Below are 25,939 nucleotides of genomic sequence, written 5' to 3' on the forward strand. Positions count from 1 at the left end.
GTTTGCCCAGTGCCAGATAGTTCATTTATTGATGGGTCTGTGTACACATCTGAGCCTGTATGTGTAATTCTGACCCTGTGTGAGTTAGAGAAAATGTGTAACCAATTGTTGTTTGAAGAAATCCATGCAGCTGTATCTTTACAGCCCCTCCACTTTAGATAAATAATAATTAAAATAAATTCTTAAAAGCTTCAAAATCATATGACATTCACGCCTATGTGCAAATTCCAGACAAGAAACTTTTGACAGTAAAAAGAGAACACCTAAAATAAAACTTGTATTTGAACTAAACTGAAAAAAACACTTTCATTTGGTTAGAATACCATTGAAAAGTTCATTTAGTTTAGGAATTGGATTCAAAAACTGAAACCCATACTGAAACCTATACATAGATTCTGTAAACAAGCTGGCCAATCACAGAGTCCTGTTTCAAGCACATTGATGGAAAGTTGAGTGGAAGGAAAATGTGTGGTTAAAAAAGTGCAAAAACAACGGGGATAACTGCAACCTTAAGGGGATTTTGAAGCAAAGCACATTTAAGAGTTTAAAGAAGATTTACAAGGCGTGGACTGCAGCTGGAGTCAGAACATCAAGAGCAACCACACAGACATATCTAGGACATTGGCCAGAACCATTTTATTACTCGTGTTTAGCCACTCCTGGCCATGTCATCTGCTAGTGTTGGTCCACTCTGTTCCAGTTCAAAGTCAGCGCAGCCGTCTACCAGGAAATTTTATAGAACTTCAGGCTTCCATTTGCTGACATGAGAGACTGGTTTCATTTTGTAACAATACTTGGCACCTGCCCTCACTGCCAGAAGTACCTAGAGTTTACTGAGACTCACTTGTGGTGGTTTTGTTTTCGATCCAACTATAACTGGAGTTTTACCGCGAGTGACCGCTAGAGGGAAGCAGAATCAAACACTTGAACTTTACTCCCATTTCAAAGCACACTAAGCTTTGTGCTACGCTCTGCCTGCAACAATAGACAAAGAGAAACGCGGATCCCATCTGTCAGACCGACACTGTACTGGTCAACAATAATGCTGAGAAGGACAAAGGATCTCTGTACTTAAAGATACTAAAGGCAGGTCTGCTGAGGATGATGGGCAGCCTGCCCCAGTTTGCACCCTTGAAGCTCCGCCCGTCCGCTGTGCGCCTCCTCAGTCCTCATTCAAAACACAACACAGCTGTTGAGAGGTGCACTGTTGTGCTGCGTAGCGTTGTGGTTTATAACGAAATGCGGAGCGCCGTCCTCTGATGTTCCCGCTGGAATATCATCAGACGGAGACGGAGGAAAACGGCGCATTTCGGTGAGTTGCAGCAGATCACAGCCAGGGGAGAACTTGGTAATCCTGAGCCGCATCATTCGGTAATCCCCCCACCCCCCACCAAACGTCGAGTTAGCTAGCTAACGCAACGTTCAATCCCCACGGATGGATTTTGGGTGTGTTTGTTTTTTGTTTTTACACTGGATGCTCCTCGTTTTAGAAGTGTGACAGAGACGCTACGATCGATGTAAGGATGGATCCTGGGTTTTGTTACGGAGACTATGGGTATCTGTAGCTAGGTGTAGAGATGTGTTAAAACCTTTATTCCATTATTCCATGTGTCTTCATTCGGCTCAGGTGAAGATAAAATAGTCCCTCCGCATGCAGAGAGAGGCAGTGAGGTTTAAACTGATGCCAGCAGTAAATCACGCACCCCCCCCCCCCTCCCTTATTTTTTTTTGTTTTACAAGCTAGTGGGTGAAGCTAGTTAGCAGTGTTTGTGACATGCTAATATGGAGGCGTAAAAATAGCACCGGAGAGGGAGCATTGGTGATTTTCTATTTATCCTTTCCCCTTTGTTCGTACACTGTCAGCGCGTGTAAAAAGCCACTGAGTTTACGTGGAGCAGGCAGCTTTGTTAGCTCCGGGACAGCTTGCTGTTAGCAGCCACTGCAGGCTCAGTACCTGCTGCTCCTCCGGGGAGCTCTCAGGCGATAACCCCACGGCACGTTTATCCTGCGTGGGGAGCGCTCTGGGTGCGGCCTGGCTTAGTTTTTGGCATATCAGGGTAAGTAGGAGCATTTTGATATAGGGGCTAGAAGCTGTACCCGTTTGGTCGGAAATTATTTAGACATACGAAACTCGGAACATTTTAACTGTGAACATCAAAAGGCAAAAGTTAATTAGCTGGTTTCTGTTTATACTGTACTATAACTGAAGTAAGCAGACTGAATCAGAAAGGACATCTGTAGTTTTCCACATTTCTCACGTTACAATCAATTAAAAGTTATGTATTTCACCGGCATCTTATTTAATATACCAACACAACGTAGCAGCCCACTGGTAAGTGAAATGAAAAGCATACATGGTTTTCAACGTCATTTCTGTACATAAACATCTGAGGAGTATGACATCTGCTCGTATTCAGGACGCCAGTCATTACTTGGAGAAACATCCTTTGCTGCAACTACAGCTGCAGGTCTTTTGGGAGTGTGTCTCCAGCAGCTTTGCACGTCCACAAATCAACATTTTCTCCCAGTAAGACTGGATAGAGAGCATCCGTTTTTTTTTTCTTGTTTGGATTTTCATCTAGGCTTTGTGTCATTGTAACAAATGTTGTAAGGTGAGCCTCCAACTCAGGTCTTTTGTTGAATCTGACATGTTTTAAATGGTAAATGCCAAGTGGCTTGTACTTGTATAGTGCTTTATCAAGTCCCCAGAGACCCCAAAGCGATTTACATTACAATTAGTCATCCACCGCTGCCCTGGAGCACACTGACAGAAGTGAGACTGCCAACCCTTTATTTAGTTTTTCCCACGTTTCCCATCTATTCTTGCCAGCTTCCCTGATTGCTGGTAAAGAAAAGCATCCCCAAAGCATGATACTGCCACCACCTTGTTTTACCATAGGGATGGTGTGTTCAGGGTCATGTACAGTGGTATGTTTAAATTTCAGGTTTGGTCTCATCTTCCACATACATGCTGCAAACTGCAAATGGAACCTCTTATGGCTTTCTTTCAGAAGCGGGTCTGTTCTTGTCATTTTTCCAAATTTCTGTGAGTGCAAAGCTTTTATTTGTGTCTGCTGATTCTGACACTGGATCTTTGCATCTGCTCCAAAGTTTCCACTGGTCTTTCGTTTACTTCTCTGATCGATGCTGTCCTTGCCCGTCACTTTAGTTGGGCGGACATCTGCACTGTTCATATTTGTAGTTTCATAAAATTGTGAAAACCATGTATCATTTCCCTTCCACTTTACAACTATGCATTGCTTTGCATTGATCCATGACATAAAATCAAACTAAAACACATGGGAGGTGGTGGTTTTAACGGGATAACATGTGGAAAACGTTCTAGAGGTGTGAGCTCTTTTACATTGTACATGAGTATCGTTTGAAGGTTAGCTTTCTTTTTGTTTCTCTTTGACTCAGTTTAAGGTCTGCAGCTCAGCTTTTTGAACTTGTTATATCAGCACTCATGAACACTGAGTTTGCACAGCTGAAATCGGCCTGCGCCTCCCTAACTCAACTGAATTTTACCCGTCTGTGTTTCTTGATTGCCATTCAGTTTATTTTGTAGCTGCTATATCAACACATCACCTCTGTTTGCTGCATTAGTGCTCTAGATGTGATACCCTTAAGTGGGCTGCGGGCTTTTTACTTTTACATTCCCGTCTTTTCCTTCAACCTCACACACAAACAGCCTCCCTCTTCTGTGACATTGAAGGTAGCTTACTTATCTCCCCTCTAGATTCCAGGAATGTTACATTTTGATATTTTGTACGGCTGCGTGAGTCTGCTGTTCTCAACACTTCACATATGACCCGAGGTCACGGGTTCAGGCTCGTGACTAGTGTGCCTTTTTGCAGTGCTGTAGTGTTATTCAGAGGAGACTTGATACAATCCCCTTTTTCCCTAATTTAACTGTCTTCCTCGACATCTAATAATTCATAGCAAATGATGACAGTTCTGATCAGGCTCTAAAAGCGTTAATATTTGGACTGCTTAGATAGTAACTTAATTATATTTTGGGTTATGGGCCTTGGGTTTGGTCCAACATTTTTGATAAAAAGAGGACAGTAAGTGGTGCACATTGCACAAACTATTGTATGAACATTCAAAATTCATTTTACCTAAATGAATAGCTCTAAGACCTGCTTGTGTTTAACTGGTTGAAACCTGTGGGTTTTTTATTTATTTTAAAGGCAGGTTCTTTCTTTTCTGTCTTTTTTCTTTTCTTTCTACATTGCTGTCTTCTTAAGCTTTAACACCTGAGCCTCAAAATGTCCGTGTCGTCTTTTGCCTGTTTTAACTGTAAGAAGGACAGAAAATATCCAGTGAGTGAATGGTTTCACCCATTTTTCTAGAGAAAAACTTCTAGAAAAAAGTTTCTAGAAGGAACTTTCAACATTAGGCAGTTATTTAGACTTTTCTGTATGGTAAAAGAGTGTATTAACAGTTTTAAAGAAAGAAAAACACAAAATTGAAAACTGAATTTGATTTTATGATTTTAGTTAAAAAGATATAGGACATATAGAACACCCATAGGTGTTTTATCACCTGGGGTTTTCTTAGGCTCATGTTCAGAGAAACTCCCAAGGAGGTATGTTTGAAGTACCCCCAGATATATCTGCTGTACATTCATAACAAACTGTAATATTTATCCATTACAGGTCCTTCTCAAAATATTAGCATATTGTGATAAAGTTCATTATTTTCCATAATGTCATGATGAAAATGTAACATTCATATATTTTAGATTCATTGCCCACTAACTGAAATATTTCAGGTCTTTTATTGTCTTAATAAGGATGATTTTGGCATACAGCTCATGAAAACCCACAATTCCTATCTCACAAACTTAGCATATCATTAAAAGGGTCTCTAAACGAGCTATGAACCTAATCATCTGAATCAACGAGTTAACTCTAAACACCTGCAAAAGATTCCTGAGGCCTTTAAAACTCCCAGCCTGGTTCATCACTCAAAACCCCAATCATGGGTAAGACTGCCGACCTGACTGCTGTCCAGAAGGCCACTATTGACACCCTCAAGCAAGAGGGTAAGACACAGAAAGAAATTTCTGAACGAATAGGCTGTTCCCAGAGTGCTGTATCAAGGCACCTCAGTGGGAAGTCTGTGGGAAGGAAAAAGTGTGGCAGAAAACGCTGCACAACGAGAAGAGGTGACCGGACCCTGAAGAAGATTGTGGAGAAGGGCCGATTCCAGACCTTGGGGGACCTGCGGAAGCAGTGAACTGAGTCTGGAGTAGAAACATCCAGAGCCACCGTGCACAGGCGTGTGCAGGAAATGGGCTACAGGTGCCGCATTCCCCAGGTCAAGCCACTTTTGAACCAGAAACAGCGGCAGAAGCGCCTGACCTGGGCTACATAGAAGCAGCACTGGACTGTTGCTCAGTGGTCCAAAGTACTTTTTTCGGATGAAAGCAAATTCTGCATGTCATTCAGAAATCAAGGTGCCAGAGTCTGGAGGAAGACTGGGGAGAAGGAAATGCCAAAATGCCAGAAGTCCAGTGTCAAGTACCCACAGTCAGTGATGGTCTGGGGTGCCGTGTCAGCTGCTGGTGTTGGTCCACTGTGTTTTATCAAGGGCAGGGTCAATGCAGCTAGCTATCAGGAGATTTTGGAGCACTTCATGCTTCCATCTGCTGAAAAGCTTTATGGAGATGAAGATTTCATTTTTCAGCACGACTTGGCACCTGCTCACAGTGCCAAAACCACTGGTAAATGGTTTACTGACCATGTTATCACTGTGCTCAATTGGCCTGCCAACTCTCCTGACCTGAACCCCATAGAGAATCTGTGGGATATTGTGAAGAGAACGTTGAGAGACTCAAGACCCAACACTCTGGATGAGCTAAAGGCCGCTATCGAAGCATCCTGGGCCTCCATAAGACCTCAGCAGTGCCACAGGCTGATTGCCTCCATGCCACGCCGTATTGAAGCAGTCATTTCTGTCAAAGGATTCCCGACCAAGTATTGAGTGCATAACTGTACATGATTATTTGAAGGTTGACGTTTTTTGTATTAAAAACACTTTTCTTTTATTGGTCGGATGAAATATGCTAATTTTGTGAGATAGGAATTTTGGGTTTTCATGAGCTGTATGCCAAAATCATCCGTATTAAGACAATAAAAGACCTGAAATATTTCAGTTAGTGTGCAATGAATCTAAAATATATGAATGTTAAATTTTCATCATGACATTATGGAAAATAATGAACTTTATCACAATATGCTAATATTTTGAGAAGGACCTGTATAGTGGCTCACAAATAGACTGATGACTCTGCTAACTTGAGTCTGGGAACGTATGGATGTAAAAACTGTAGGAAAGCTGTAACTACACAGATTCTCTGTATGGTAATCAGAGTAGTTAGGGGCCAGTTAGAGGAAACCACCCATCGGTAGCTACATATTGCACCCGTAAGCTAATCCCAGCGATGCCTAATGATGGCAGCCCCATCTGTTCAAGACCGCTGCGTAACTGTTCTATCCCAGGTCTCCAAATGTGATTAGTCGGAGATTACATCTATGTGTGTGTGAAATGAAAGTACGCTTTCAGAATCAGAGCCGTGTGTTTACAAGGGAACAGGATGAAGCACTGGAAGGCCCTTGCGTCATCGAGTGCAGGCCCTGGTCTCTCTCAGATTTCAACATGCTACATAACGTCATGTCCCCTGGAAGTCGTGTTTTCAACATGTTTGTAGATTCTGCATGCATGTGCAGATGAGTGAACAAGTTATCTTCTTGTTGGGTGCTATAGATAGTCTACAAGCCTGCGTCAACCTTCATCTCCGCGTGACCTCCAATCAAGGCCAGAGCTCTGTTGCCACGGTAACTTTATGGGTGAGTCTGGCACATCCATTCAGCACAGATGGAACTGCGAAGTCACATGTCGTCACACTCTTCTTGGTGGTGTTGTTTTTTCCTCTGATGCCCTTTTTTCCCTCTCTCTTCCCCCTCCAAGTGCAAAACCAAAGCCGTGTGTTTCTCTTTTTCTACTTTGATTTCTAATGTTGATCCTACAGAGCCATCCAACGTCTTTGTTACTGTTAGGAGTAGCAAACACGCCACGCTCCACAGGTTGTTATGGAATGCTGCTAAAAAATATTATGGATGATTGTGAGTTTGATATGGACTGTATCAGGGGCTCCTAATGCAGCCGGGAATAGGTTGAAGTGGGTGTTGTAGATGTGGAGCTTGGCTAGCACCTGATTAGCTGTGTGCATGACTGTGTGCAAATGTGCAGCGAGAAGATAAGAAGGGAAGGGTAATGCGGGATTTCACTTCTCAAATCTCAGAAGCTTGCACCACGTTGCATTGTGCAGACTGAGCTACTTACCTTTTTACCCACTACGACATTTGAGGAAGTAATGCTGCGCTGTGTCTCCCCTCATTGTGTGTGCTTGCCATGTGGTTCCTGTTGTGTTGCAGTCACGGCTACTGTTTAGGAGAAGTAGAGGCCACCGAGAGCTGGTTGGACACAGACAGCATTGTAGCGAGATGATACACAGAGGGTCAGGCATGAGTTAGAGCTGATTCTCTCACACACTGAATACAGCTGTTCAACAGCAGGAAAAATGATGCCTAAAGCTTTGATTTAAACCTTTTGTTTCCTGTATTGCCTTCATTAAATCCAACAGAAACAAATGAGTCAAAAAGTCTCAATAACAAGCATTTAATGATGTCTACACTTGTTCAGGATTGATGCCAGAAAAACCCTTTCTGTCCGACCATTACGAATGTTAACACAGACTTTATAACATGTACTTTGGTCAGATGAGAGTAAGATCGAGCGTTTGTCTTTCCATGTGGGTTTGTTGTGAAACTATCAACTTAAAGATGGTTTCACAGGAGGAATATCATACCCTGTCCTTATACAGTTAAACACCGCATTCCACACCCTTGATACCAATATACACACACAGGACAAACTGGAAGTACCTCAAAAATGACACACATACTTAAAAGACTCGGTGTTCCAAAAAAAAAACTGCTTCATTTGCTCATGCTTAAACTAGAGCCTTGCAATTTATTGAATTTCATTCATCGCAATGTCAATTTGTACAAACACTACTTGGACGCAATGTTATATTTACGTTGCTCTGCATTAGGGTTGTCAAAATAATGGATGTTTAGTTATTCAAAAACAGTCACTTGCGTCAAAATCAACCTAAACTGACCCATTCACATTTGCCCAAATTGTCGCGCTTCTTCCAGCTGCAGCGCTGCAATAACAGAGACACTTAGCCCTCCCCACCCTGCAGCCATACCTGACCACAACAATGATCTGCTGGAGGTTTTGAAACTCTGCTAGGCGAGTACAGCCAAAACAAAAAACATAAAAAAACATGCAATGCCCTTTAACCGACGAGACAAACACAAAAGCATTGTTTCAGAGGTACATTTCCTGTGAGGCATGTTGGCAGGAAAAAAAACATCAAAATGCAGAACAGTGCCCCATGCTAGTTGCGCTAATGCCACAAGCTAATACTACAACATGATGTTTGAGAGCAACTTTGACATGTCAGTATAGCTCCTGTATCTCCTGTTGCTGGAAATAATGGAGGAAGACGTTAATTCATTATTTCTATGTTTAGCTGTAAAGGCATTGGAGGCTAATGTGGGTAATGATAACAGGTTATAGTGGAGCCGGACTGAAACTGAAAATTAAAGCAGAAAAACTTAGGAATCTGAACCAACCTACCCTGCTGCTGTGGCTAATAACAAAATAAAATATTCTGCAAAATTACTAGACAGAAAGAAGTTGTACAGGGCTGCTGCTGAATACATATGCATGGACCAGATCCTTTCTTATACTGTAAATGTGTTTTTATATGTGCCAGATCAATGTGTGTTTAGAAACAAAATTTATTTCGAATAGAAGGATTCTTCATTTGTCCCTTAGTAGTTTGATTTAATTGATGGGCAAATGGAAGCAAACAATGGCACACTAAAGTTTAAACAATTATTAAAATAATCGCCCAAACATGGAAGTTACACTTTAAATGATATATTTTTTTCTAAACAAGGGCTAAGTCGTCCCCTACTTATTGGTTTTGCCCTAATTAGGAAGTTAAAATATTTTCAATTTGTAATCAAACATATTTTTTGCTCTTAACTAGAAAGAATCTTGTGCCTTCAAAAATGTTACCCCGGTAACAAAAATGGTACCAAGTATCGGTATCGAGTTAGAAAATTGTTGGATCGTGACCATCATTCTCTGCATTCACACTCTTCCTCCTAGTACTACATCTGGCAAGCTGGATAAACTCTAACTGCCCTTGATGCCCACACCTGATGTATATTTTAATGGCTGGGATGCTATATATCACACACTGGTGGTAAAATTGCAGTGATGGAAAATAAAGAAAACAACCAGGAAAATGTGGGTTGATCGTAATCAATAATACCTTTTGCAATTTTCAGCAATGCTATCACAATTAGATGTTTCCTTGATCCTAGTTTACACCTGCATAACACGTTTTTCAAAATGCCAACATACTTGGCAAGATAGGGCACAATGTGACAGCAGCTGCAGGATTAATATGTGGGAGAGCACCTAATACCCACTGTTATGTATGGTGGAGGATCTGTGATGCTGTGGGCCTTTTTCTCTTTCAAAGGCTCTAGACACCTTGTTAGAGTACATGGCTCCATGAACTCTTCAAAATAACATTTTAAATAAAAGGTTGGCAAACACTGCCTGAAGACCGATAATTGATCATGATTTGGTCTTTCACATTTTTATGGTGATCCGAAACACAGAAGCCAGTCACCATGTTCTTCCATGACCACCTCAGTCACAACACATAAATCTTTTGAAAAACCTGCTGGCTGAGCTGAAGAGAGGACCAGTGCTGTCCTACAGGCAAACTGGGTTTCTACAACAACAGCAGGGGAATACTTCCTTTCATTTTGCTCTAAGCAGTTATTTATCATAATGGATTTTTCTCCCCACTGAAACATATCCTCAAATTACAGGTTGGATTTTCTCATATATATTTCAGAGAGATATTAGGCTTCTACAATCAAAGATATGTTTAAAACGTTTAAACGGGTGCCGATAAGTTAGGCCAGCACTGCTTGTACTGTGGTTTTCTTCCAGTTGGAAGGAGAGCGGTCCCTCCTGTCAGCATATCCTGGCCAAAACACTGAACCTCACATTGCCTCTGATATTAACATGGATGTAAAATACTTGGTAAAATGCTCCGCATCATCCATCATCAGTGTGTGCATTTATAGGGTGTCTGATGGCTTGTCAGTGAGTGAGAGAAAGCTATTGACTAAAGTGTGTAACGTTTATTTAATGGGCTGTCTTGCTTCCACATGGAGGGTTCTTAGAAGTATGGAGTTTTATTATTTCTCTGATGGTGGATAAGAAAAATGTTGCACATTTTTTCCAATGAATCCATTTACTGAAAGACAAAAATCAGAATTTCTGAAAATAAATGGAAATGATCAGATTGTTTCTGATGTGGCTGAATAAAACCAAGTCAGTTCTAACATTTAAACGGAGATCTAAGAAATGACAGCAAAACGCTCCTTGCACTTTATTGTTATGAGGCATGTTGCATTGCTACTGATCTTCTGAATCAGCAGCCACATCTTCCTCCTCTTAGAAAATGTAATAAATGTCAATGCGCCTGCAGCCCACACAGCGGGCCGGTTACAGTTTTATGTTTTGGGCCTTACCAGCCGGTACAACATGCAACTAGAAACTGGGTTAGAGAAAACCACTCTGCTTTGGATCAATTTTTGCAGCAAGGGTGGAATATTACGCTGCAGTTTTGTATTTTATTTAGATCATAACTTTTCGTACGTATGTGACTGGGATAGTATTTGAATGTACCTTAATGAGCAACATTAGATGTTATTTCTACATTCTTCAGTGAACAACTTGTTCACTTCAGTCCTCCCTCGGCCTTGTTTGTTACAGTTCCTGTGAATATGGATACATTAATGAGTTTCTATGTTTTTGTAGCCACCTCCTTACTTACAAACATCAATACACCACTACTTTTCTACAACTGTGTGTTCTCTTATCCTTCCCCTTTAGAGGCCGGGCTATGTCCCACAGCCAGCTGTTCCCGTATCTTCGTGGCCCTAGCTTAAAAATAGAGTTCAGCCAATAGCAAACATGCTTTGCACATTAATAAAACTTGGCCATCTAGTTTAAGCAGTTGGAATTTCTTTTGCATGCCAGTGAAGGTAGCAGTGTTTAATTTTCTGGTCAGCAGTGTGCATTTTTCTCTCAAACTCTCTTCTTGCTGAACCTCTATTGCAATGCACACAAATATTTGGCCCCTTGACCTTTGACCAACACAAAGCAGCACATAATTTTGGGGTGGAAGGAGAGTGAGATATGGTTTTCAATATTTGTTACTCGTGGATTTATTTGTATTCAGCTTCTCTGAATCAGTACTCTGTAAAACCATCTTTTGCCGTCTTCATGTCTCAAGCAGTATTTCACGTCTCAAACCATTGGTTTTACCCCTATGCAACAAAGCTTAATCAGATTTGTTTCAATGTCAGTTTTCTGGTTTTCCCACATAATCTCAAAAGGATTTAAGTCTAGACTTTGACTGGGCCATCCTAACACATGCATGTGCTTTGATGCTGCTGGAAGGTGAGCTACCACCTCAGTCTGAAGTATTTTGTTGTCTCTAACAGGTTTTCTGTCAGGATTATCCTTCATTTACCTCCACCCAGCTTCTCGCTTTCTTGTCTCTGCCACAGAAAAACATCCCCACAGCATGATGCTACCACCACCATGCTTCACGACAGGAATATTCAAGGTCATATGAGATACTAGTCTAAGGTCTTCACAGAATGGCCTTATTTGTCCTGAGATTCAATTTGACAACAGTGGATTGTATTTATTAGTTGTCTCACGAAGGCTGCGGGTTTTACTGGATGTTATTCAGGGATATTAGAATAAAGGGAGTTGAAAACAAACGCATGCCACACTATACAGAACTTAGTTTGTTAAAAAAGAAAGTGGTGAATACCTTTTTTTAGGCGCTGTACATTCACTTCCATTTAAAAACTGCTGCAGCCTCAAATTCTGCAATTAATTCACAACACTGTAGTAATGTGTATACTCGGATCTTTTTAGGCTGTTGTTATAGTCTACAAATACAAAGCATTTATATACGGGCTAAAATGAGGATAAACAGACGCACGCCTCACCCTTCCACTTCCTCTGCGTATTGTCCTGATCCACCGGTTTGTATCAGACATCTGACGGGTCCTTTCTGGTCTCGCAGCGTGTGGCCTCATCTATCTGTCTCTGAGTGCATTGGTTTACGTTAGAGCTGAGCCCTGGCTATGTCATGGAAACTCGTGAACTCAGGGCGGCTCTACAGCCAAAGACAATAGATCACACTCAGACAGCGCTTCAGCGCTCTGTTCTCTCTGTGCTCTTCTCCTTTTCCGCTTTCTTTTGCTCAACCGTGTTTTTGCTTCTGCACTTTTGAACCCCTGTAGACACGACAGGTTTCCCGCTTCTCTGCAAGGATGCACCGACTAATCCCCCAGATGTCGGAATCAGCCGTTTTTCCTTTGATCTTAGTAACGATAAAAACATTTTTTTTAAATGCATCATAACTAACACATGAACTGATAAGTTTTACTTTAATGCACTTTTTAAGGGGTTGTTTTAAAAATCTGATTTTGTTGACCCTATTGATTTGGAGAAAAGGCTACCCTAACCAACGTGGCCCTGTGAAAAAGTATTTACCCCCTAAATCGAGTAATTGGTCGTGCCACCCTTAGCAACAACTGACATCAAATATTTGTAATAACCACCCATCAGTCTTTCATATTACTGTGGATGAATTTAGGCCCCGGCCTTCTGTTCAATGCCACGGCAGAGCATCTCAATTGGATTTAAATCCAGACTTTGACTAGACCGCTCCTGTTGCATAATCTCAAAGCACCGAAGCAGCCCCAGATAATCACACAATAGCCATCAAATTGAACTGTCAACATAATGATATTTTTCTGAATTGCTGTTAGTTTTACGCCAGATATAACGGGATGCACACCTTCCAAAAAGTTCCAATTTCGTCTCCTCAGCCCACCGCATATTTCCTCCAAAGCCTCATTAGGATCTTTTTAGGTAAATGTGAGAGTGGCCTTTGTGTTTTTTTTTTTGGTCAGCAGTGGTTTTGCCCAGTCTTTTTCTTGTTGTTGAATCTCGAACTCTGACTTTCACTGAGCCAAGTGAGGCCTTCAGTGCTTCAGGTGATGTCCTGTGTTCGTTTATTTGATTTGTTTTTTTTTCTTTTTTGTTTATTGACCTCTTGGGTGAGTTGCCACTGGGCTTTTGGAGTAATTTTGGTTGGTTACCAGACTCCTGGGAAGGTTCGCCACTCTTCCATGTTTTCTCTATTTGTGGATTACTTTTCTCACTGTGGTTCATTAGAGTGCCAGAGCTTTAGAAATGGCTTCGTAACCCTTTCTAGACATATAGATGTCACTGACGTTTCTCATCTGTTCTTGAATTGTGAGTGCTTGTGGGTCTTTTTTGTAAATAAGTTTTAGCCTACTTTATGTTGTCAGAGAAGTTCTATTTACATGATTTAACAGATCAGGCAGTAACCTGAACTGGGTTTAAACAAAAAAAAAAAAAAACATGTGGCTAATTAACGTTGATTAATAAATTAAGGGGCTGGGGGTTGGAGGGTGGATAGCCTTTTGCCCTCCGTAAAGGATTTGAAAAACTGCATTTCTTTTTCACATAATTTTAGAATTTCTCTGTTGATCTGAAATAAGTGTGACAAAAATGCAAAATAGTATAAATTTGTAAGATGGCAAATACTGTGAATGGTTAGGATTCACAGACCGACGTGTTTCTGCGGCTCTTAAAGGGTCCATCCAGACTTTTGATTGATCCTTTTTTCCTGTCGCCTGCGTCGCGTCTCGACTTGCAGCCACAGACTCGTACATGCCTGCAGCTACACGCCTGACATCACTAACTGTCAGTGTGGGAATTAAGTCACGCTGACAGTTTTATTTTTATTTTTTATGTTTGTTTAGATATAATTTGAAAGAAACTCATTTAGGGTGGTGTGACTAGTATTAATGAGTTAGCTGCTTCTCTTTATGTGAAAGGGAAGAAAAACATGATGGTCAGGCTTGCATCTGATTTATCTTTGCTTTTGAAAAGACAGGGCGAACCCAGCTGAAGTGGTTGGATTTGAAAAGATTTGGTGAAAAGGACAGTAAATGTGACATCGCTGCTGGTAATGTTGCCACTGCTATTTATAGTGAAAAGATTAATGTTTCTCAGCAAATGCAACCTGCCGGCTCCTGGCCTCTGGGGGGACAGAGGCTCAAACTAATGGAGGACGAGGAAACGCGGGGGCTCCCTGCTGTGATTTCTGTGGTAAGGGTGCTCTGTGGGAGAGAAGGATCAGAACAAGGGGGTGTGAGGGTGGAGGCTCATTCAGGAAGGGGGGGGGGGGGGCACTGAAACGATACAGCTGTTTCTCCGGTCTCAGCTGTTGCTCTTCTTATTGGAGGCAGACTGGCTTTCTCTTTTTATCTCTCAGACGCACGCCCTAACTGAAAGAAGCGCACCGTGTAACATTGTTGTGTGCTTGGAGAGGAAGATGAAAGAAACGGCCTTCTCCTGCTGCTATCTGATGGGAGTTGTAACTTCTTCTCCATATTAGTAAGCGAGGATGGTCAGGACCAGACATGGAAGAATACGAGCAGATCTTTGTCTTGTTCTGCTCCTCTACTGCCATAAACACAGACATATTTGAGTCAAATTTTCAGCATTTTCTTGTCCATAAGTTTTTTGTTTCTTCCCTCAGATCGTGTGTGTGTGTGTGTGTGTGTGTGTGCTGCTCATAGGTTCTTGACAAAAGTTTGAAGTGGTGGCATGTGTGATGTTTTGGCCCTCGCTCTTGTTTGTCTGCTGAAAACAGGTGTAAGGTGTTGACACACTTTGATCACAGACCTTATCACCGGCCTGGTCTCTTTTTATCTTCATTTTCTCTCTGATTTACCTTCTTGGTAGCACCGACTTCATGTTCTGCTGCTTTGTTTTTCTTTCTAGTGATGGAACCAGGGCAGAGCCATTCTAGGGGAAGTGAGGCGTGCGGTGTAGTCTCTGTGTTTGCACGTGTGTGCCTGTGAGCATGTGTTACGCTGCATGGGCACCCTGTTATCTCAGTCTTGCTCAGTTAAGCAACTTCAAAGCCCCTTGAATTTTGGGTCAAATATAGATTCTGAAATGTTCTTTGTTTGTGTCCCTCTGAAAATATGCAAGTTTCTATGAGTTTTACTGAGATTTGATGTGATAGACCAACACAAGTTGCACATAATGGTGAACTGGGAGGAAAAAGGATACATAATTTTTCTGAAGTTTTTACAAATAAAAATCTGAAAAGTGTGGCTTGTATTTATATTCAGCACATCTTAGTTGATTGCTTGTATGTCCCTACCATCTTTACACATCCAATATTTTTGACCATTCTTCTTTGTAAAAAATGCTGTAGCTCATAGAGATTAGATAGAGAGCGACAGAACAGAAGTTCAGATTGTCAATTACAGTTAGATTTGGAGTTTGACCTGGATATCCTAACACATAAATATGTTTTGTTTTAAACTATTCTATTGCAGCTCTGGCTGCATCTTTATGGTCACCGGCCTGCTGGAAGGTGTACCTCCACGCCACTCAAGTTTTTGCAGCCTGTTACAGGTTTTCTGTCTGTATTGTCCTTTTTTTCAGCTCCATTCTCAGCTGAACAGCTTCCCTGTCCTTGTCCGCAATGAAAAGGGACAGGGAAGCATGCCCAAAACAAGATGCTGCCAGCTGAGGGTGAAATGCTGTTTGTTTTTTACCTTGTGTAACCTGTTGAATGTAGACTAGAAGGTGAATGTCATGTGACTGGATCACCTTCTTCCACATGTTTGCTTTGCCCCTTACATGAGTTGTGGCAAACTTCCAACCAGACTTATGGGTTCTTTTTGCCCCTTTTCTGTAAAAGCCAGATTTGTGAAATGCTAAAACTAATGCTTGTTAGTTCCTCCTGGGTTCCCATGGTCCTCTTGATTGCTTGTCAGATTGATCCTTGCCCAGTCTGGAGGTTTAGGTGGACAGTAATGTCTCAGTAGGTTTGTCGCTGCACTATGATAGATTGAATGGTGCTCTGTAAGATGTTGGGATATTGTTTTAGAACCTAACCCTGCTTTAAGCTTCACAATTTCCTCCCTGTTGTTTGTTCAATAATGTTCTTTAACAAACCTCTGAGGCCTTCACAGGACAGATGGATTTATACTGAGGTTACGTAATATAAAGGTGGGCTTTATTAACTTATTAAGTGACTTCTGAAGCTCACCAGTTATATATTTAATACATTTATACAGTAATAAATTCAGCAATAAATTTAATTTAGGACTATCAAAATAGATTAGGGGTTGAATGCAAATGCACGCTACACTCAGGTTGTTTTTATTTCCAAAAAATGTTGAAAACCATGTATCATTTTCCTTACCCTTTACAATTGTGTGCTGCTTTGTGTTGTAAAATGCAGTAAAGTTTTTGGTTTTATTGTGATAAAATGTGAAGTTCACTGGGTATGAATACTATAGCTTTATCACATCTGCACTGATAGTTATCTGAACTTAAGAGTAAAGTTGTCTTATTATGATACAAAGGTAGGAGTTGGCTGTTTTATAGAACTGACATCTTTACTGTTAAAGAAAATCCTGTTGAGCACTCTTCTGCTTTCCTTCCTTATGTTCACCAATCTCCTCCACCTTATAAAACTACCTCATTGTTCAAGGTTTACATTTCAGATTAGCCCGTCCCAAAACCTTTAAAAGGTTGCAAACAGAATGGTTCCATTGTGTGCAACCACAATCACGTGAAATACGTGTTTTTATGCAGAACCTAAAGCAGCTATGTCCTTTTGTGTGATTGGATCAAGCTTTATACATCCAGGATTTGTCAGGTTTCCGCCTGGATATTCCTAGTTTGTCATGTCAGGAAATGACATTGTTGAAGTGAGATTGTGGGTGTTTGTATATATTTTTTCTTTCTTTCACATAATGGTTCAGTCTGTCAGGTTGCAGCACGCACTTTCTGTTAAGTCAAAAGCTTTCTGTCTAAAGCCCAGAGGGACTTCAGTCCTGGGAAAATCTGTGACTGTCTGTTTGTGGTTCCATCAATGGGAAGAAAATCAAATTGTTTGTGGCAAGAAATGTAAAGACCTGAGTCTGGCAAGGATGAACATGCATGAGAACTAGAAACACAACAGGAGCTGAAACCCAGGTTGGACAGTCTAAACACAACTTTGGTTAGAAATGTTGAGATGTGGCATGTGTTGGGCCAACCGTGGGATGAAACCAGGACATGAACTGGACACAGATAAAAAGAGACTGTTTTATGGCAGCTCCCAGTAAGGAGAAGTATCCCAACTGGAATACCCATGAAGTCAGAGATCAACAAGGTTTTGGCGTGCAGCAGAGCGCTTCCTCTTCACTGCAACCGTCCACTGGTTGCAATAGGGGACATTGCTTTTGGATGCCTTGATCTCACTAGCTGAGTAAAAGACTCGTATCTTCGAAGAACCTTGGATCTAAAGTAAAATATAGTGTGCTGTTTGTGTACCATATCCCGGCCGAAAATAAGACTAACCTCCTCAACCTTTCTCTCTGAGCTGCTGCAGGCAAGAATCTAAGCCAAAGATACCCCAAGAAGAGATGGTGTCCCTGAAGAAGCGGTTTTCCCCCACTGCCTGAAGCGTGGAGTCGGAGCTGCTAGCAGCCACGTTGGCTTTTTTGTTCATCGCCCGCCTTGCAACTCACTTCCCCTGTAGGAAGTCCTTCTATTTATCTGAACAATTCAACTAGGAGGTTGTGTAAATATTATTTCACTCTTTGCTTTGCGGTACAAAATTATTTAAGCTGCAGCATGCTACCTAGCCCTGATGCTTCAAATTTGGTTTGGGTTGTGTTTTAAAGTTAGGACAAACTTTATTTCAATGAGTGGTTTAAACACAGATCGTCCGTAATGAGCCACCAGCGCTCATGCACACATCAGTATTTGTATTAATGATGTTCAAAAGTACACGTGGAACTTAAAAGGGGTTGCTAAAGATGACCGCTGTGTTTTTTTTGTTGTCTTTCTTCGAACTGCTTTTCCGGATGTATGTGTGCAAGGCTTGCTGTTTGAGAACACCAGTGTGCTAATTCACTCCTACTTGTATCATACCACACCTCACCAGGCAGGTATTCATAAAACTAGAACTGACAGAGACTCAGAGCTGTTTGGCTGTTAATTGCTGACATACAGGTCATGCCCTGATTTCTTAGTTTGACTAAAATAAATAAATTGTTGCACATTACATGATTAATCTTAATAATGTTATTTACATGGATGCATTCTAATCACATCTATTCAAAAAATAATACTACAGTTTTACAAAGTACCAACTTAAGTCTTTTGTTTTTCTTGTTCTAAGACATCTGGATGTGTGAACCGAGCTAGAACTACCATCACTAGTTATTTGGTGAGCTTACATTTTAACGTGGAAAGCTGTGTGTGTTTTTAATTCTTCCTGGAGCCAGGTGAAGCAGGAATATTTGGCTGTTTATGTGACCAGTCGTGTGTTGACGTTCAGTGTCAACAGAAAACTGTGGATCTGGGGACTTTTGAAGCTCTGGCTGCATTTTTACATCATGTTTACGTGAACATTTGGTATTCATCTTCTAGTCGCCTTAAAGCATCGACCTCTTAGCGCCCCCTGTCTGTGAGAGGGAAATAACCTTGTATGCAACTTCTCATTATTGATCAGAATGTTTCTTTATTTGACCCCTGAGCATGCGGACTATTTACCCATACCCTCTTCATCCACCGACCACACAGCTTTTAATGGTCATTCTAAATTAATATTTAGCCTAAAGTAAAACACTGATGATGTCACATTTGGTAACTGACTGCTGTTGTATTTGACTTGCTATAGTTATGCTGTTTGTTCTGTTCTCTAACAAACCTCTGAGGCCTTCACAGAGCAGCTGCATTTATACAGAGATTAAAATACTTTCAGGTAGACTATTTGTTACTTATTGGTTGAGTTTTGAAGGTAGCTGGTTGCACTGAAGTTTATTTTTGGGTAACAGAGTATAGCGATCTGAATACAAATATACTCTGCTCTTGATGTACACAAACCATGCATCCTGTTCCTTCTGTTTTCACCATTGTGTTATAGTCTGACACATAATGCCACCATTTTGCCAAATGCAGTAAAGTTTGTGGTTGTGGTTTGATCACATTCGATAGTCTCTATAAACAATGACGGACATAGAAACTGCTGTTGAAGTTGGACTAAAACCAACAACTAGAGATGGATCAGTATCTGAGGCAGGAGAATTTTCCTCTCGTATTTTTTTTCTTGTTTACATATTTAAGAAGGAATTTAGGAATTCATTTTCATAACATCTCGGTGGTTTTCTCAGAACATTAACTTTTGCTGTAAGGTGACTTGCGTAGGTCTTATGAGATGACTGTCAGCCTCATGCCAGTCCTCAGAGGCTCATAGAGGAAGACATAGAGATCCTATCAGTTTCCTCTAAAAATTACTGCTATGGCTGACCGCTCTGTTGCCCTGCATTGTGCGCCCGGCCTTTCCTTGCTAACAGTCCATGCAAGGAATGACCACAAACAGTGCTGCTGCCAGCATCACACAGCCTCCCTTCCCCTCTCCTTCCCATACTCCTCTGTCACTGTGCTCAGGTCACCCAGGCCTTAGCAGCAGCGTTGAACTTGGGCTGGGCTGGTTGCCTGCTCCCATTTGGGCCACAAATCAAGCTGAAGCCACCGCGCGCACACACGCACACATACACACTGTAAAGCAGTCCTGTGCCCACACGTAATAGCCTGCTGCTGTGAGGGCCTGCCTCATGCCACTTCTCTATAGCTTGGCTCTGTGCTGTCCTTTTTGGCCCATTTTATGGATAAACAGATATTGTTTTTTTGTTAGTTTAGGATTATGGCATTAATTTAAAGGTTCTTCTGAACTGTAGATTACAGCTGGGATGCATGGATGTGTTGGTTGAAGGTGTTATCTAGGTGTGTGACTATACATACCAAGCGACTCTGTCACAGCGGGATGTGTCAGACGAAGGGAGAGGCCTGAGCAGCGTGTCTGGAAAGCCTGGCCTCTAATTATCAAAGCGTTAGGATGCTCAGATTGAGGAAGAGGAGGGAGGAAAAAGAATAATCACACCTCACAGTGCAGGCTGCTGCTATATTACTGCTTGACTAATTTAGCTCTAGTTGAATGTACCCTTTTAGAACAACTATTCACTTAGCATTGAGATTGGTACAGAGTTAAAGGAAAACAGGCTACAACTGTGATCAGACAGAAAATGTACGGAGAAAGAAGGGAGAAGGCGAGCAGCAAAGGGCCCCTGTCTCGAGGACCCGTAGCCTCCTTTAGGGGCACCACTCAAAAGTTAAACGCCACGTCGCTCCAGCAACACGTTTTTATAAAAAAAAAAACTGCCATCTTGCTTTAGCTGGCATGTTGGTGATGAATCAACTTGGCTGGATGGGAAGGAATTTTCCCCTAATGAGTTTAGACGCTGGAGGGACTATGTCTCTCGGCTGGCCTGGGAATGCCTTGGGCTCCCCCTGGAGGAGCTGGAGGAGGTGTCTGGAGAGAGGGACGTCTGGGCGTCTCTGCTGAGTCTGCTGCCCCCGCGACCCGGTCCTGGATAAGCGGAAGACGACGAACGAACGAGTTTAGCAGCGCATCCTAATACCATAGGCAGAAATCACGGGGGGGGGGGGGACGGGGGTCTGGACTCCCCCGTCTTGGAAAAAACATAGATTGGTCCCCCCATTAAAAAATCATTATATTTTTAAACAATATAAGAACTGCCATTCATCTAGGCAAAATGAGGCATTTATAGCTTGACCCCCACCCCCCAAATTGTCTGTACAATGGACCAAACCATTGTACCGACAGCTAACACCCACAGCAGTGCCATCTGGGCAGCAGAGGAGCTATTTCTATAAAGCACAATTTATTGACCTCCAGTAAGTAGCTACTTAAAACAATAACTAGCTAAGCCACCTAATGTGTTTAGATTTGAACTTTTTTTGGTGAATGTAAAAAATATTTCTATATTTAACCCTCTAAGCGATTCGCTTTCAAAAAGAAGTCACACCAGAAAAAGAAACAAAGAAATCCAAAAACATCAAAAGCACAAAATGTTCAAAAAATTCTTGACCCCCCCCAGAGAAATCTTTCTGTTTGTTGTCCTAAAATTATTTAAATAAAATTTAAAGTCATTCGATGAGTGCAACAAAACTACAAATGCAAAACTTGATTAAATAAAAAGAAAAATGTGCTTGTGCTTACAGACTTAACAGCCCCAGTACAACAGTTCAGGCTTAAACAACAATACAATAAATAATGTGCTCTCATAGGGTTTGAATTGTTAAACCGTTAAACAGGCCATGTTGCACACAACGTTCAGCTAAACCTAGAGGTTTAGTAGCGTTTTATTTTAAAGACCTTTTCAGCATACAGTCTACTCTCTATGCTGGTGTCCCGGTTGCCAGGCTGAAGGGGTAAATACATGCAGTTCATCATAGTGGCATGACCAAGGTTAATATTTGAAAACAGTTTTAACGTTGCATGTCATTTCACAGAACAATTATGTTTACAAAATCTGTCATGTAGTCAAATAATGAACCAGGTGATACTGCAACGACTAACCGACCCTGCTAGAACTAGCACGCCTTTTGACATACTGAGCGAAAATGCAATGCAAAAAACTCTTAAATTTATCAATGGAGCCATGACTGCTAACATATTCTATTTACTTCTCGTGTCCAAAGAGTGAAACGGGCCGTGAAGCTGCTCCTATTCTCTTGTTGACCTTCGCAGGGGTCAGAACATCACCGGCATGTTAAGTGAGGGTGTAAAGGAGCAGTTAGTAATGTTCCCTGAACAGGGACATACACACACACACACACCAGTTACTCCACAAGCTGTGGCACCAACCTCTGCTTGAATGGCTGACCTGCTGAGTGAAAGCATTGCATATCGAGCTGCTGTGACGCTCTCTACATTACTGAATCAGTGTGCTATAAGTGAGCATGTGTGATCAGTCCAGCCCCTCGTGGTTCCGGATCGATACTGTTACCCCTCCCCATGATCCACGTATCTAGTTTTTAACAGAATACACTGGAGCACCACTGACTCAGTCTCTGGTGGTTAACGAGCCTAATAATGGTGCACTATTTCCAAATTTGGATGTAACAATTGCTTTTGTTGCTGAAATGCAAGAATACACTTTGAAAATCTTCCTGGGTTTATCACATTATAAAATCCTGGACTCCACTACCATTTAAAAAAAAAAAAAAATAAGCTTTGCGACCCTGTCGGTGCTCTTTGTACCCATGTGCTCTAAAGAGAAGTAGATGCAAGGACATGGTTTAATGGGCAGTCACATCTTTCTCAGCTCAGCACACTGACCCACTTTGACTCCCTGATTTTGGTGCATTTGCGGCAGTTTTTTTTAACTTCAGCAAGCTCTCCTTCTGCCTGGCAGACACTTAAATGTGCCTGAAACGACACACAGAAACAGCAGAGGTAGCCAAAGTATCAAACACAGGAATACACAGGCTTCAAATTTCTGCTCATTTCTGTGAGCACGGGGTGGGCGGGGGAGGTCTGTGGCATTCTCTCAGATTCAAACGTGAGGCTCGTCGGGCAGTTAAGTGTCAAATGTTGTGCCGTACGCAGCGACTGTCAGAGCTGTCACAACCGCTCGGTGAATGTTAAACATCTCACATCCTTTACATACAGCCTTGACAGCTTGAGATTTGTTCATGATCCTGTATAGAGAATCCCAAAGTTAGTTCCTTAGACACATGAAGAGGTTTAGGATTGTAAACATGATAATAATTCTTGTTTCTGTCTGTAAAGGCTTTGGAGCAGTGTGCAGCAGCATTGGGTCTGAACGCCTGATTCTCAAAGCCATCTGGGAAGCACTGCCACAGTTCTGTTATGGCTACCACTGATTAATAAATTATGGAAATGGCTTTGGAAAGTTTTCATCAAAAACAATTGCACCATGAACAACAGATGGTATTACAAGGGAAACCCGAATGGAACATTTTAGAAACATTTTAACCCTCGGGTTGCAAGGTATTAATATGTCATTTATGCTACATGTGTAGCATTACCTTGTAGCATTATCTTGAAGACATTTTTGGAGTAAATTACATATCGTAGTGAGAAAACTCTGTATATGGGCTCATAGGGTTTAAATAATGGGATAGACAGTGTCGTACAAATAACATTTTGACATCTTTACTGTAGCGCAGTTAAATATCTGCGAGTAAAACTGATGTACTGATTATGTGTAGAAAAGTGAGACTTTCTGCTTCTTCCATTCACTGCTACTAGGTTTTACACAACCACTGCACAGCTGGCTGATTTACGTATCCTGATGACTGTTGTTCAGGGGAAGGGAAATGTTGACATCAGAGGGCATCGTGGTAACAATGCGGATCAGAACTGGAGCAGAAATTACAATGTGTACCAGAAAGGTTCTGGATTTTTAGTTTTGTGAATTAAAAGTCTCAAATGGTGATTCTCCACCTGGGCTCACAACAGAGTGTTTTTAAATGCCTTGATAAGGTGCCGGTTTGTTGTGTTCTTTAGCTAATGTTTTCTGAAAAATATTTCTTCTGACTTCCTCCTCTTTACTGGAGATATTGCTGCGAAAATCTTCACCTTATGAATTCACTTTTGTGTTTTTTTTGAGTGGCCCTATTGGTTTGGGGTGCTGTACTGATGTCATCTCTTTTCTGCAGCTATTTGCCTTGTACTTCATGTCTGACGTTAAGAAATATCTTTTAAAAATAAAGATATATTTCTTAACTTCAGACATAGAAATGACTTCTATAATTACACTATTGTGAGGTCCAAGCCCAGTCACAGGTAAAAAATATGTTTTAATGCGCTTTAATTTCAACAAATTAAACAGACTTTTGAATTTGCTGTAAAGCCAGGTTGAGGTGAAGAGAAAAAGAACAGAGGATGAGAAGTGTAAAGAGGAAAGTGGGTTTGTTAAATGGAGGTGTTGAAGACCTGCTTTTCTGAGCCCTCCAGAGAGAAGAGTGTAAATGGTTGTCGCAGTACCTAGAGTGTGTTGCATGCACAAATATGCTAGCACATGCATATTGGGGCATAAAAAAATCACCAGCTAAATGTGCCTCTCAGCACCTTGGCCTGTATTTGAGGGTGTGAAGTGCAGTTTATGTGCTTGTGATGTCTTAGGATGTGAATAGAGGGAGAAATAGCTCTTATTCATGAGTCACATCTAGCTTTATGACACATCCCCTTCCTACAAGCCCCAACTCGAATTGCTCTACATTCTGTCAATCTTCCTCTGCTATTTTCTACCTCTTCCCCAGCTCTGCCTTATTTAAGACATGCTTGTTATGCTAAAACATTGTCATAGCTCATGTTGGCATTCGGCGGCTTCCCAAATGCAAACCACTTCCTTATCACTGCATGCCTCAAATTCTGTCAGATGTGCACTTGACATTCTCTGGACATTGAACCTCAGGAAACCAAAGATACGACCCTGAGGAATTATGTCACCAAACATCAAACGCTCTGGTTCCCTGGAAGGTGTGTTGATGTTATATGAAGGAAGGACATTTTTATCCTTATGCTTTATGCCTTATGCATGATTGCAAGCAGTTCGTGCAATCATACCCTGTTTAAAATATCATGAGTTCACATTTTGCATGCCAATAAGATATTCAGCTTATTGGATGAAGCCTGACTGCAGTAGATACCCCACGCCTCACATAGTGACCAAGATGCTAAAGGTCACATGTTGTCACGCATTTTTGACCAATCCTCGCTAGGGTTGGGCATTGTTTGAGTTTCCGGTTCCTTGTTTTGATTCCAGTTCCTGGGATTTCTCGATTGCGATTAATTTTTAAGAGGACGGGTCAAAAAAGTTTACATGGTTTAAATATACTAGCTAACCGGAGTGCTTTCTGGACGAAATCGTCTAAACTTCTCTATGAATTTTAATTCTATGAACTTTTCATGAACTTGGCCAACTGGTCATTTCTTATGTTAAAGTTGAGCCACACTTTCGGAGTTATAGTCCCGGTTCCAATCGATTCTTGAGGCTTGATGCGTAACCCTAATCGTCACATGATGTCTAATATCAAATAGTATACCAAGGTTTATAAAAGTTAGAGTTTTAAAACAATGGGGAGATGCCAGAAAAAATGCCAGGAGTTTTCTGTGGCACAGCCCTTCCGCCACATGTTTCTGTGCACTGCTGACCAGCTGGCTGGAAAACGTTATTTGGTTTTTGGAAAGAAATTCCCTTGAACAAAAATAGTGTAAATGTATTACTCTTAATAAGGTATTATTATTTCTTTTGCTGCAGCAATCAGAATAATTGTGGTTTTTATGTTTTAAATAAAGCTGGTTTATAGCTGCCCCCACCACCACCCTGCAGGACCAATTGGGTATAGACAACGGTTGGCTGGATGGTTCATGTTATGTATTTTTGTTTTCCTGTTTTGTATAAATACCTTGAAATCACTGTAGTTCTACTCAAGGTTATCAGTCCACATCTAATCACTGATAACTTCATAGAAACTCCCTCTCAGAAAACTGAACTGTCCCCTTAAGGAGCAGTAAACTGGTCGGAGGACGGTTGAGATCAAGGCTGACGAGCAGAAACCTGCTGTTAGCTTTTACTCCGCTGAGGACAGGCAGGTCAGCGCTATGTGACAATGACACACAGTTTGTTATAAACCTATTTTATGAGTGTTTTCCTGCCACTAAACAGTTTTAAAACGTGAATTCACACTGTTTTTATGGTAACGATAGAATATCAGAATGAAAGGCCTC

The 25,939-nt window shown here is 41.4% G+C and overlaps 1 protein-coding gene across 7 annotated transcripts in view; it reads left to right on the forward strand.

Moving 5' to 3' along the window:
* The first annotated feature begins 976 nt into the window (after window positions 1–976).
* ralgps2 (Ral GEF with PH domain and SH3 binding motif 2) overlaps window positions 977–25,939 on the forward strand; it is a 97,231-nt gene continuing 72,268 nt past the window's right edge. For 3 of the 7 annotated variants that reach the window (XM_047375860.1, XM_047375859.1, XM_047375864.1), the window contains exon 1: window positions 977–1,312. The gene's annotated coding sequence lies outside the window, so the exon portion shown is untranslated. Of the gene's footprint in view, window positions 1,313–1,396; window positions 1,518–1,779; window positions 2,058–25,939 lie in introns of those variants that run through there. The other 4 variants (XM_047375863.1, XM_047375865.1, XM_047375861.1 and 1 more) reach the window with 3 other exon arrangements.

This window comes from Girardinichthys multiradiatus, chromosome 9 (genome assembly GCF_021462225.1).
Source record: "Girardinichthys multiradiatus isolate DD_20200921_A chromosome 9, DD_fGirMul_XY1, whole genome shotgun sequence".
Classification (NCBI taxonomy): Eukaryota; Metazoa; Chordata; class Actinopteri; order Cyprinodontiformes; family Goodeidae; genus Girardinichthys; species Girardinichthys multiradiatus.